The sequence below is a fragment of the Triticum dicoccoides genome, chromosome 4A (assembly GCF_002162155.2).
Source record: "Triticum dicoccoides isolate Atlit2015 ecotype Zavitan chromosome 4A, WEW_v2.0, whole genome shotgun sequence".
Taxonomy (NCBI): domain Eukaryota; kingdom Viridiplantae; phylum Streptophyta; class Magnoliopsida; order Poales; family Poaceae; genus Triticum; species Triticum dicoccoides.
Window position 1 is genome coordinate 40,378,166 of NC_041386.1, and position 13,080 is coordinate 40,391,245.

Below are 13,080 nucleotides of genomic sequence, written 5' to 3' on the forward strand. Positions count from 1 at the left end.
ATATGCAAAGCAAGCACGTGAAAGTAAATTACTTGTTACTTACCCGAGTCCGGAGCTCTCTAGGAGCATTCGCAGATTTGCCCGCAGCGTGTCGGATGCCGCAAAGTTTTACCAGGCCGAGGAGGGAAGCTCGATGGAGAAGCTGTTCTGGTCTCAGTATACTAGGACCAAACACCCGATGCCTATGAGCGACCAGCTGAAGCAACTGGTCGAGCTGCACAAGGCGGCCGAACAGGCCATGAGGGGCCATCTAGTCCGGATATGGCCTGGCGACTCCCTTCCCAACAGCTACTTTGGCCTGGTGAGGCGGCTTATGGATGCCTGCCCACGGCTGGAGGCCATAAAGTGGTCCGTCTGCATTGAGGGTGCACGCCGGGCCTTTGCCCGTGCGAAGGTGCACTGGGCCAAGATGGACGCTGAGAAGCTGGTGAAGGAGGGGCCGCTGCAGGGCAAGGAGCATCGCCACCCCGAAATGTAGTATGAGGGTGTCCTGAAGGGTGCCCGTCTTGTGGCGGACGAGTGTGCAAAAGATGTAATTTTTGAATAAACTTGCTCGTGTGATCCTGTATTATGAAAACTTGTTCATATGCGCTATGCAACGCTTGTTTGAATATAAAATAATACCTTCTGTGCGGCTGTTTATCAAATCTGAGAGATGGCCAGTCGTCGGCTTCTGCCCCCATGCCCCGAGTGCTGGGGTGTTCAGGATAAACCTGAGCACTCTTTTTCCCATTGTGGGGTCCTTCGAGGGAGGTGCTCAGCACAACGAACAAGGCAACCGGACTATAATGCTTTATCACTCTCACTTAGCCATAGAATTCTACAATTTTAAATTTTGGCGAAGCCCCTAGTATTCAGAGGGCCAAATTCGGGGCTCTATACACGCCTTAAGCCGGACAAAGCCGACTCCTCGCTCTAAGCGGCATAAGTCTTTAGGGACTCAAAACCTCTCGAACAGCGAATAGCTCTCGCCTTATCATGACAGTCAGTTTTAGCTTTCTCTACTGAGGTGCTTAGCCCAGCTGAACCGGGGCACAATCGCAGTAGTTCTCCCAGTGCTACCTTAGCCGATATAGCGGAACGTAAGGTACAAAAACATGGGAGCCGGGCAAACCCAACTATTGACCCAAGATATGATTCGGAGCTGATGCATATAATGCTATAAGTTCGGGGTGTCGCACTGTCGAAAGTGTTCGGACTTCTCATGCCATATTATGGGGTATGCTTAAGCCCCTAGCGTATTGGCCGTACCAGAGTGTATGGGTGCTCGATGTCATGAATGAACATATATATAAGAAGAATAGAGAATGCGATAATAGTCTAGCACTATGCATTGTTTATTCAAAAAGGTGCATTAAAGCAGAATGATACAAGTAGTGCGATAAGAAAAAAGTAGGACTATTTGACATGTCCCCTCCAAGGGAAAGCTAAGGAATGGTATGTAAAGTAGGTATTTCACTCATTGTCAGAGACCACCTGGGAGTTCCGTGGTGCGACGTAGCTTTCTGCCTCCTTGGTTGTTGCATCGTGTGTCCGGCAACCGTACTGCCGGACGGGGTTTCTAGAGATTAAAGTCCTAAAAAAGAGAAAAATAACAAAGCAGGAAGCCCCTAGTGCGGTTGAGCTGCGTCTTCGGGCATGCCGTAGTCGTGCCCCCCTCCCCACCTGTGCCCATGGTATTTTTAATGCGTAATTGTGTACGCGTGGCACGGATTTCGCCGTTTGGCTGGGACTGGGGTGGGGGCCGCATTGCTATGCGAGCTCGGAACGTGCCAGGCAGTCTTGTTGCTGATTACTTCGGGCGCGCTTGAATGTGTCCGGGTCTTTAATCGCCGAACTGGTGGATTGCCTTAAGAGGCTGCTTTGTGCTTCTGCTGCGAGGGCCGCAGTGTGCTCCTCCGTACAGAGAGAGCGCTCTGTGTTTCCATTGACAGTGATGACCCCCGAGGTCCTGGCATCTTGAGCTTGAGGTATGCATAATGCGGTACCGCATTGAATCTCGCAAATGCGGTTTGCCCGAGCAGTGCATGATACCGCTGCGGAACGGGACTATATAGAAGATTAACTCCTCGCTTCGAAAGTTATCTGGGGATCCGAAGACCACTTCCAGTGTGACTGAGCCTGTGCAATGGGCCTCTACACCTGGTATGACGCCTTTGAAGGTCGTTTTTGTGGGTTTGATCCTTGAGGGGTCTTGAGGGAGTCCTGGATTAGGGGGTGTTCGGATAGCCAGACTATATCTTCAGCCGGACTCCTGGACTATGAAGATACAAGACTGAAGACTCCGTCGCGTGTCCGGAAGGGACTTTCCTTGGCATGGAAGGCAAGCTTGGCGATACGGATATGAAGATCTCCTACCATTTTAACCGACTTGGTGTAACCCTAACCCTCTCCGGTGTCTATATAAACTGGAGGGTTTTAGTCCGTAGGACAACATACACATCAACAATCATACCATAGGCTAGCTTCTAGGGTTTAGCCTCCTCGATCTCGTGTTAGATCTACTCTTGTACTACCCATATCATCAATATTAATCAAGCAGGACGTAGGGTTTACCTCCATCAAGAGGGCCCGAACCTGGGTAAAACTTCGTGTCCCTTGCCTCATGTTACCATCCGGCCTAGACGCATAGTTCGGGACCCCCTACCCGAGATCCGCCGGTTTTGACACCGACATTGGTGCTTTCATTGAGAGTTCCTCTATGTCATCGCCATCAGGAAGGATGCCTCACCCTGTCTTTAAAGACGGCACCGTTGCTAAGGGAGCTTTGGCTGTCGGCCAAACCCTCCGGCTAGGTGGTTTTCTTATGACCGCCTTTTCGGCTTCTACGCCGACGATGACCTCTCGAGCCATCGAAAACAATCTTCATGTCAACTCGGAACTCACCGAGCAGTTAGATCCAATGGAGCTTTCCTCCATAAACGAGCTCTTGGATCGCTTCACCGCCCCGGGAGTCGCTACGGATTACGACCAAATTGGGCCTAAAACCGATCTGAGAGAGATTAACTCTCCCCAAGTCACCCATCACGTTGCCATGGTAGAGGGACAGTGCGGCGACCCTTCATCTATTTTAAGGACTCTCTACGTCCGGATTCCCGATCCCTCCAAGCCGGATACCCGCAGAGGGGAGGATATCACTCAAGACCTGAACTTAGAGTCAGGCGGCGGGCTGGATTCATTAGACAACATCCAGGAATCCAAATTTTCGAGTTTGGAAATCCCTCGGCCTCTGAGCCTTAGATGGGGTGAGGCTTCGGATTTAATTCCACCCACCCACCCCAACATAAGAGATCTATCCAAAATCAGGCAAGAACCCGATGAAACAGTACATCATTACTGGGCCAGATTCCTCCTGGTTAAGAACAGGCTAAGGGACTGCCGCGAGGAAGACGCAATCTTAATCTTCTGCAATAATTGCACGGACAAGGGAATACTCAATGCCATAAGTCGCCGCGATATTACACGCTTCACTGACTTGGCGTCCATTGTACGAAAGTACTGTGCGATGGAAAGCGCCTGGAAAACCGAAATAAAATTTTGGGACAATCCGGCCTTGAATACAAACCCAGTCCGAAATAAAAGGGTGCATCATCACCAGTCACCCGGGTCAAGCACTAAAAAGCAAAAACCCTCTACAGGGCATGGAACCGTACTGGAAGGATGGCTTAATGGACCCTGTAAAATTCACAGTACAAAGGACGCCACACCAACTCACAGCCTTAGAGCATGTTGGATACTCCGGTAGGTGGCCAAAATTGGCGAAAATCTCCTAATTCCGGAGACCACAGAAAGCCACCCCAGAGACACCAATACGGTATTAACAGTCTTCGAGACTTTCGCATCAAATAATATGCGAAAAAGGACACTCCGCAGCCTTACCGAAGTCTACCAAGTAGCAACAATAAAGCCATGGAGTGACACGGCTATTACCTTTAACGCCAGTGATGAACCTAAATTCCGAACAGCCCGAGCACCAGCCGCATTGGTCCTCAGCCCAATAGTGGACGGCTTTCGTCTTACCACGATACTCATGGACGGCGGCAGCGGATTAAACCTCATTTATGAGGAGACCCTTCAAAAAATGGAAATAGACCGGAACCGCATCAAGCGAAGCAACACAACCTTTAGAGGAATAATCCCCAGTCGGGGAAGTGCGCTGTACGGGAAAAATCACACTAGATGTGGTGTTCGGCCCGCCGGATAATTATAGGTCCGAAGAGGTCACATTCCAGGTGGCTCCGTTCAGCAGCGGTTATCACGCTCTGCTAGGGCGGGAAGCGTTTACAATCTTCCAGGCAATACCCCATTACGGGTACATGAAGCTCAAGATGCCCAGGCCTAATGGGATCATCACTCTCGCTAGTGATCTGGACATAGCACTCTGCGCCGAAAACAAGACAGCCGCACTGGCCCTCGAGGCACTATCCGAAGCCCTAGCGGCTGAGGAGCTGACTGCGCTGCGCTCTACGGTGAATAGGGACGATGTGGTACTCGACAAAAGATCCAAGTCCACCTCCTTTAAACCGGCGGGCGAAATAGTGAAATTCCAAGTCTATCCAACAGACCCCAATAAAACAGCTTCCATCGGGGCACAGTTAAACCCTGATGTCGACGCTGCATTGCGCGAGTTCCTATGAGAGAACTAGGACATTTTCACCTGGCACCCTTCAGACATGCTAGGAATCCCACGCAGGCTGGCCGACCACAGCTTAAATATCCAAACAGGATTTAAACCTGTCAAAGAGGCTCTTCGACATTTTTTCGAACCTAAGAGACAGGCCATGGGAGAGGAGCTAGCAAAGCTATTGGAGGCTGGATTCATCAGAGATATAAAACATCCGGACTGGCTAGCAAACCTGGTGATGGTACCAAAGAAGGACAAATCCTGGCACCTGTGTGTTGATTTTAAAGACCTTAACAAGGCTTGCCCAAAGGATCCCTTCGCCCTCCCCCGCATCGATCAAATTATCGACGCTACCGCAGGACACGATTCGTTGTGTTTCCTCGACGCATATTCTGGCTACCATCAAATCAAGATGGCAGAACCAGACCAAGCCGCAACGGCATTTATCACACCATACGGGCCATTCTACTTCAACACGATGCCCTTCGGGCTCAAAAATGCCGGCGCAACATATCAGCGCATGATTCAGACATGTCTGGCAAGCCAGATCGGCAAAACAGTGGAGGCATATGTAGATGATGTGGTCGTCAAAACAATACATGTTGAATCTCTATTAGACGACTTGAGGCTCACATTTGATAACCTCCGAACATACGACATCAAGCTCAACCCGGAAAAATGTGTTTTCGGCGTTCTAGCCGGAAAGCTCTTGGGCTTCACTGTATCCGGTAGAGGAATTGAAGCAAATCCAGCCAAGATCCGAGCTCTGTCGCAACTGGATATCCCAAAGGACCTCAAACAAATACAAAAGTTAACCAGATGTGTGGCGGCTCTAAGCCGCTTTATCTCCCGCCTGGGAGAAAAGGCCCTACCCCTTTACCGCCTCCTTCGGCACACCGAACACTTCAAATGGACGGCTGCAGCCACGGCCGGACTCGACGAAATAAAACCCATACTAGCAACAAACCCAGTCCTGGCCGCGCCAAACATTGGCGAATCAATGCTATTATACATTGCAGCAAGACATCAGGTTGTAAGCGCAGTGCTCGTCGTCGAACAAGAAGCGGACGGACACAAATTCCCCCTTCAAAAGTCGGTCTATTATGTGTCCACTGTCCTCACTCCCTGCAAATCACGGTACCCGCATTATCAAAAGATTGCATACGCGGTATTCATGGCATCCCGGAAGCTACGACACTACTTTCAAGAGTGTTCAATAACAGTAGCCTCGGAAGTACCACTTAACGATATTATAAACAACCGTGACGCAACGAGCCGGATTGCAAAATGGGCCATTGAGCTCCTCCCGTTCGACGTAACTTATAAGCCACGACGAGCCATCAAGTCACAAGTCTTGGCCGACTTCGTCGCAGAATGGATGGAGGCCGAACTCCCTAAAGAGTACGACGCATATTCAAATTGGATCATGCATTTCGACGGCTCCAAGATGTTGGCCGGAGTAGGGGCTGGCGTCATTTTGACGTCCCCCACAGGAGACATAGTTCAATACGTACTACAGATTATGTACACAGACTCCAACAATGCAGCCGAATATGAGGCCCTTTTACATGGTCTCCGGATGGCAGTATCCATGGGCATCCAATGCCTAGAGGTGCGCGCGGACTCGAACATTGAAATATCCCAAATAAATGGAGACTTCGATGCCAAGGATCCAAAAATGGAAGCTTACCGCAACACTGTCCTAAAAATTTAGCTCGGTTCAAGGGGCTTGAATTTCACCATATAGCCCGGGAAAATAATCAGGCGACAGATGTCCTGGCACGCATTGGCGCAAAACGCGATGTAGTCCCCCCAACATCTTCTTGGAAAGGTTGTTCAAGCCATCCGTAGCATGGGAAGGGGAGCCGAACAATAACAGCCGGGACCCAACCGCACTGCCCGACACCGAACATTCTGACACAATCGGAGGCTCTGCCAATGAGATAACACCTTCATCCCATGTAATAATGGCCATCATCGCCCCGTGGACAGAACCATTCCTTGCCTACCTTACTAGGCAGGAACTCCCCGAGGACCAAAATGAGGCACGCTGCATAGTGCGGCGATCCAAAGCCTACAGAGTCCACGAGGGAGAGCTTTATAAGAAAAGCACTACCGGAGTCCTTCAAAGGTGCATCTCCGAAGAGGAGGGGCGGAACCTCCTGGCTGAAATTCATGCCGGACTCGGCGGTCATCACGCTGCAGCCCGTTCCCTTGTAAGCAAGGCCTTCCGTACAGGCTTTTATTGGCCGACGGCCCAAGCAGATGCTTAGGACTTAGTCCAACGATGCACCGGTTGCCAGCTCTTTGCAAACCAAAGCCATATGCCACCCACCGCCCTCCAGACTATCCCCATTACTTGGCCCTTTGCGGTCTGGGGGCTTGACATGGTTGGACCCCTTAAAGGCGGAACCCACAAGCAAAAATACTTACTGGTCATGGTGGATAAGTTCACCAAATGGATAGAAGCCAAGCCTGTTAAGACAGCCGAATCCGGACCGGTGATAGACTTTATATCCGGGGTTGTACGCCGTTACGGTGCCCCCCACAGCATCATCACTGATAACGGCACGAACTTCATGGCCGACGAGGTAAAACTCTGGTGCAAAAACATGGGCATCAAGCTCGATTATGCTTCTGTCTATCACCCATAAACTAACGGCCAGGTCGAATGTGCAAATGGTCTTATCATGAGCGGCATCAAACCCAGATTAGTGTGGTCCCTCAAGGAATCTCACATGCACTGGGTAGAGGAGCTCGACTCCGTACTCTGGGGGCTGCAGACCACGCCGAATCGCACCACCGGATACACACCATTCTTTATGGTGTACGGCACAGAGGCGGTTTTGCCTTGCGACATAATTCATGACTCACCTCGAGTGCGCATGTACGAAGAAAGAGAAGCCGAGCTCGATCGGCAGGACAGCTTGGACGCATTGGAGGAGGAGCGTGACGTGGCAAAAGCCCGTTCCGCATTCTATCAATAGCAGACTCGAAGATACCAAAGCAGAGAAGTACGGGCCAAAAATTACAATGTTGGCGAATTAGTTATACGACTACCGGACAAGAAAAAGGACAAACTCAAGCCCAAGTGGGAAGGTCCCTTCATAATTGACCAAGTCCTGACTGGTGGAGCATACCGCCTGCGGGATGCATCGGATAACCGACTCGAGCCAAACCCATGGTGTCGTGGTTCTAACTCTGACAGTGATGTAGGGGGGTATGTATGGAGAGGCTAGATCTTAGCTATGGAGGAGTTGTAAGCACACGAGGATTACGAGTTCAGGCCCTTCTTGGAGGAAGTAACAGCCCTACGTCTCGGTGCCCGGAGGCGGTCGACTGAATTATGTGTGTATGAATAACAGGGGTGCGAACCCTCGATACTGAGGAGGGGGTGGCTTATATAGAGTTCGCCAGGCCCCTCCAGCCCTCAGTAATGCAGGGTTTAAAGTACATTAAGACTGGGGGTTACTGGTAACGCCCCTAATAAAGTGCTATCATGACCATAAAAGCTACTTAATGATGACCGTTTGCGTGCAGGGTGACTTTAGATCTCCTGGCAGTCGAGTGGTTGGATCTTGGTCGAGTGATTGCTTCGTGGTCGAGTGTCTTGAATCCGTCGAGTGGGATACCTCCAAGTCGATTGAAAGGTGACTTCTTCTAGGGATGTCCTTGGGTAGGGTACCTAGGACAGGTCCATGCCCCTACCCTAGGTACATAGCTTCATCGTTAGCCCCCGAATGGATCTAGGTTCGAGTGGGGAAGGAGTTGGGGATCTTTCCGACCGGTTCTTCATGTTATATGAACGTCTTGTTTTGGATCAATTGTCACGGATGACGTCGTCAACTTCTTTCAGTCGCCTTGATCCATTCTTGGCCTCTTATCGAGTGAATTTCTTTACTTGTGAAGTTCTGAGTGACAGTGTGAAAGGGATCTTCTGTTTGACGAGTTGTTCTGCGGCCCGCGGATTTTGTGGGATTTGAATTTCAGGAAGCGCGCGGGACGAGGGTGGCTGCAGTAATCGGATGGGATAGGACGGAAGCTCCTCGATCCCCGTGCCACCTTTTTCGCCATGTACCGCGCGCGCCTGTTGCGGGATTTGACGGGATTGCCTGGGCCTACCAGTTAGCCACTCGGAAGCGACCTCTTATAAGCTGCCGGCTCGGGACCCCCAAACAGTGCGCCTTCACTTTTCCCCCTTCCTTCACACGATCCCCTGCCACCTCCGCTCTCACCTTGGTGCCGTAGGTCTGTTCGAGCTTCGCTGGCGATGATGGTGAAGGAGAAGACGTCGGCTATGGAGCGCGCGAAGAAGGCGGCGGTGCAGGGGAAGGGGAAGAAGTCCGCTCGGGGCGGATCTTCCTCGAGGACTGCTCTGCCCAAGGATTGGATCCAGGGCGACTGGATGCCGTTGGCGATTCGGCAGGATGATCTTGATGATTTGGTCGAGGGGGATTCATTCCCCATGAATCTACGCATCTCCCGGGGAAAGAAGTCGAACCCCAGCCTCTTGATGGTGAATGCGTCCTCCTCACCACCCATATCGATCGCGGATTCTCTCTGCCTCCTCATCCTTTTTCCCGGAGCTTCTTGAACTTCTTCGGAGCGCAGCTCCATCACTTTACTCCCAATTCTATTGTGTATCTTGCTGCTTTCGTTTCCTTGTGTGAAAACTTCTTGGGTTGCCGCCCCCACTGGGGACTCTTCAAGCACATCTTCACTTGCCACTCTCAGTCAGTCAAGAAGGCCAAGTCGAGTGACGAACGGACGCAGGTGATCCAGCTGTGCGGGGGCCCGGTGATCTAGATGAGGGGAAAAAGTTCCTTTCCGTCTATCACTTTTCCCGAGTCAGTCCGCGGGTGGCAGTCGACTTGGTTTTACTGGAAAGAATAGGTGACCCCAGGACAGTCGACTGGGCTTCCCCCTTTTTCTCTGAATCGAGTGCAAAAACCTGCCTCTCTGAAAGTGACGCCAGAGGAAAAGGCGCAAGTCAAGGTGCTGGTCGGTCGAGTGGTTCAGCTTGTCTGCGAGGGTGTGACTGGCATGGACTTGTTGGAAGTATTCCTTTGGAGGCGCATCCAACTGCTTCAGGCTCGTGACCACCTGATGTGGCTGTACTCGGGTCTCGAAGACACCACTCGGATTCACCCAGAGGAGGTCACTGACGAGATGTTGGAAGGGTGGTTGTCGAGTATCACGGGGAACAAGGACAACCCCCGAGGAGCCAGGAGGATTCCTCCACTCGACCAAACATACGAAGTGGACAAGGTCTGACAATGCGTTTCCGATTGTGATCTTGCTTTCTTTATTTGTTCTCTTTGGATCAGTCGATTGACTTTTGTCTTGTTTGCTGTCCTCTAGGCCATTACTGAGATGTACTCGACACCCAATGGCGCACAAGAGCAGGTCGAGGAAGGAGAGGCGAGCGGAGGCGAAAGTGGAGACGAGAGAGAAGAGTGGGAATCTGACGGCGAAGGAGAGGGGGATGACGACGACGACTCCAGTGAAGAGGAGGAGGAAGAAGTCGAACCTCCCTGCTCGGAACGGTGATCCAAGTTCTCACACGACCCTGCGCAGGAACATGGTAAGGCGACTGTCCCTGTTGGGCAGTCGTCAAAGCGCCCTCGGACCTCATCTCCAGTGCCAACAGAAAAAGCTCCCAAGCACCCGCGTGCGACACCGTCCAAGGCTCCCAAGGCTCTACCCAAGATGAAGATGACTGTCCCCACCATTTCTGGGTAATAGTAGATTTTTTTTCCTTTGTTGAACGTGACGGACTCTTGGTCGACTCATTGAATAAGCTGACTGACTTTCGAAATTTGCAGTGCTGCCACCTTGGAGATCTCCGCCAAGGATGATGATCAAGAGATGGAAGACACTGTTACCTCCAACCCCGGTACGATTACTGATGCTCTGCTTTTAGTCGACTAACGATTTCTTATAATTCCGGTCGATTGGATTTTTCTTGTAGCTCCTCCTCATGTCATTGACCTCCCTGATGATGACGACGAAGTGCCGCTGAGGGCGCGAAGGAACAGGAGGGCGCCGGCTGGCAAGGCCCCACAAACTACTCCGGCGCCTGAGGCCGTAGTCCGGGAGGGTGGTGATACCACTCGGGCTTCTGTGACCTTTGTTGTACCTCTGACGAGTATCCGGCCTTCGACGTCGACTGCAAATCCGCCTTCACTTTTTGCCACACACCATGTCCATGAGGACCAAGTGGGTGCCGCTAAAGAGGCTATACGCCAGGCGGGGATCATGATGGAGCAAGTGAAGGTGGTTCGGGAAGCCAGCCAAGCAGCTTATGACGCGAGTTCAGCTCTTCAGAGCAACGTCCAGGTCAGTTGATTCACCGCTTGTTCTGTTAGGGTATGCTATCTGAAGAATCTCTTTTTCGAAGATCTTTATATATGTACACCCACTGGGTGTGTCTATTAATCTTTTTGACGAGTGGGGGAACGCTAAGTGCACCCACTAGGTGTAGTCCCCGAGACTACGGTGGACTACTGGCAGTCGACTGTAGTCTTTATATTGTGTTGCTTTAGTTGAACTTCTTCACTCGGTCTGGTCAAGCCATGTCGAATGGAACTGTACACGGTCGACTGCGGGCAGTCGATTTTTTTTGGTCGAACCAGTGGGGGCACGCTGAGTGCACCCACTGGGTGTAGTCCCTGAGACTACTGTCGAATGTTTTTGATTCGGCTGTAGTCTTAGAAACGCCATCATTATCTCTTGGTTACTCGGAAGCAACTTATCTTGGATATCTGTCGACTGATTTTTTGCAGAAATCCTGCAAACTTGTGGCTCGCTACACTGAGTTGGAGAACAAACAGATCCAGGTGAACCTTGACTTGAAGCTTGCTCAGGAGAACTTGCAGAAGGCGAGGGACGAAGCAAAAGGTATGGCTGGTGAGCTTTTGTCGATTGTCCTTTCTTTCTGGCCGTCCTCGATGTTGATCTCACTTGCTGTTTCGCAGACAAAATGGAGGAGGCTCTGAAGAAGAAGGATCAAGACCTTGCCGAAGCGTAGAAAGGAGGCCCTGAACAAAATGAAGCTTGCTGAAGAAAAACTGGCTTAAGTCGGTACTCTTGAAAAGGAAAACTCCAGGCTGAAAACTGCTCTCGACACGGCTAATCAAGAGGTCACCGTCTGAAGAATGGCAATATAGCTCTGAATGACAAGGCAAGTGAACTGGCGGGGAAGAGGAACGATCTGGAGGCTTATCTCGGTGGACTCGCCAAGAAGCTGTTCGTCATGCTCGAGGGTAATTACTCCGGCCCGACTGACTTGCAGTTACCAAACCTGCGTAGAGCCACTAACTTATCCTTGAATTGTGATTCCAGAATTCTGCCAGAACTTCGAAGAGGAGACCAGTCGAGTGGAGACAGACTTGGACCCCATCAATTCTCCAGTGAACGACGAGGCTGCTATGAACGTGCTCTGACTGGAATCTCGTGTTGCCGGCGTTGTTGACTATCTTGCTCAGTTGAAGGTTGCGATGTCGCGGATCGACACGTCGCTCTGGCCTTGGACGACGCTTCAGAATGACCTCGAGTCCCTGATGACTCGATTGAATGATGTCCTAGGTCGAGTGGCGGAATGGAAGAAATCTTCTGCTAGATGTGGCGCTGACGTCGCTCTGTCTCTGGTCCGCGTCCACTGCAAGGAGGCGCGAGAAGAAAAGTTGGCCGCCATCCAAGTTGCCAATACCAGGAAGCACAACTTTCAAGACTTCATGGAGACTTTCATCGCTGCTGCCACTCGCATTGCAGACGGGATCGATTTGGACGAGTTCGTCGCCCCTTCCAGTCCTCCGCCTGAGGAATAAAAACTTTTATGCTTCACTTTAAATTTGCCTCGGAATGCCGAGTGGATTTTGTAACCGTTAAACTCTGTCGAGCTGGAGGCTCGAGTACTTTGATCTGCGGTCTAGGACCTTTGGATCTTATCTGAACTTGATTTATCGTTGAATATCTTCATCAATTATCTGTCGAGTGGAACTTGTTCTTCACTCGAAATAACTTTGTATTTGTGGTGCAGCTCCGAAGGAGAAGGTAGCAGTCGATTTGCACCTCGTCGTCCTTGCAGATTGGGATGTGTTCCGTACTTAGGCAAGTACTGGGCTGCAGCTAAGCCCCCGATTGGAAGATCTGCTCTCCACTCGGTAGGATTTTAAAAACTTAGGCGAGTACTGGACTGCAGCTAAGCCCCCGAGTGGGAGGTCTGCTCTCCACTCGGTAGGATTTTTTCAAACTTAGGCGAGTACTGGACTGCAGCTAAGCCCCCGAGTGGGAGGTCTGCTCTCCACTCGGTTGGATTTTTTCAAACTTGGGCGAGTACTGGACTGCAGCTAAGCCCCCGAGTGGGAGGTCTGCTCTCCACTCGGTAGGATTTTTTCAAACTTAGGCGAGTACTGGACTGCAGCTAAGCCTCCGAGTGGGAGGTCTGCTCTCCA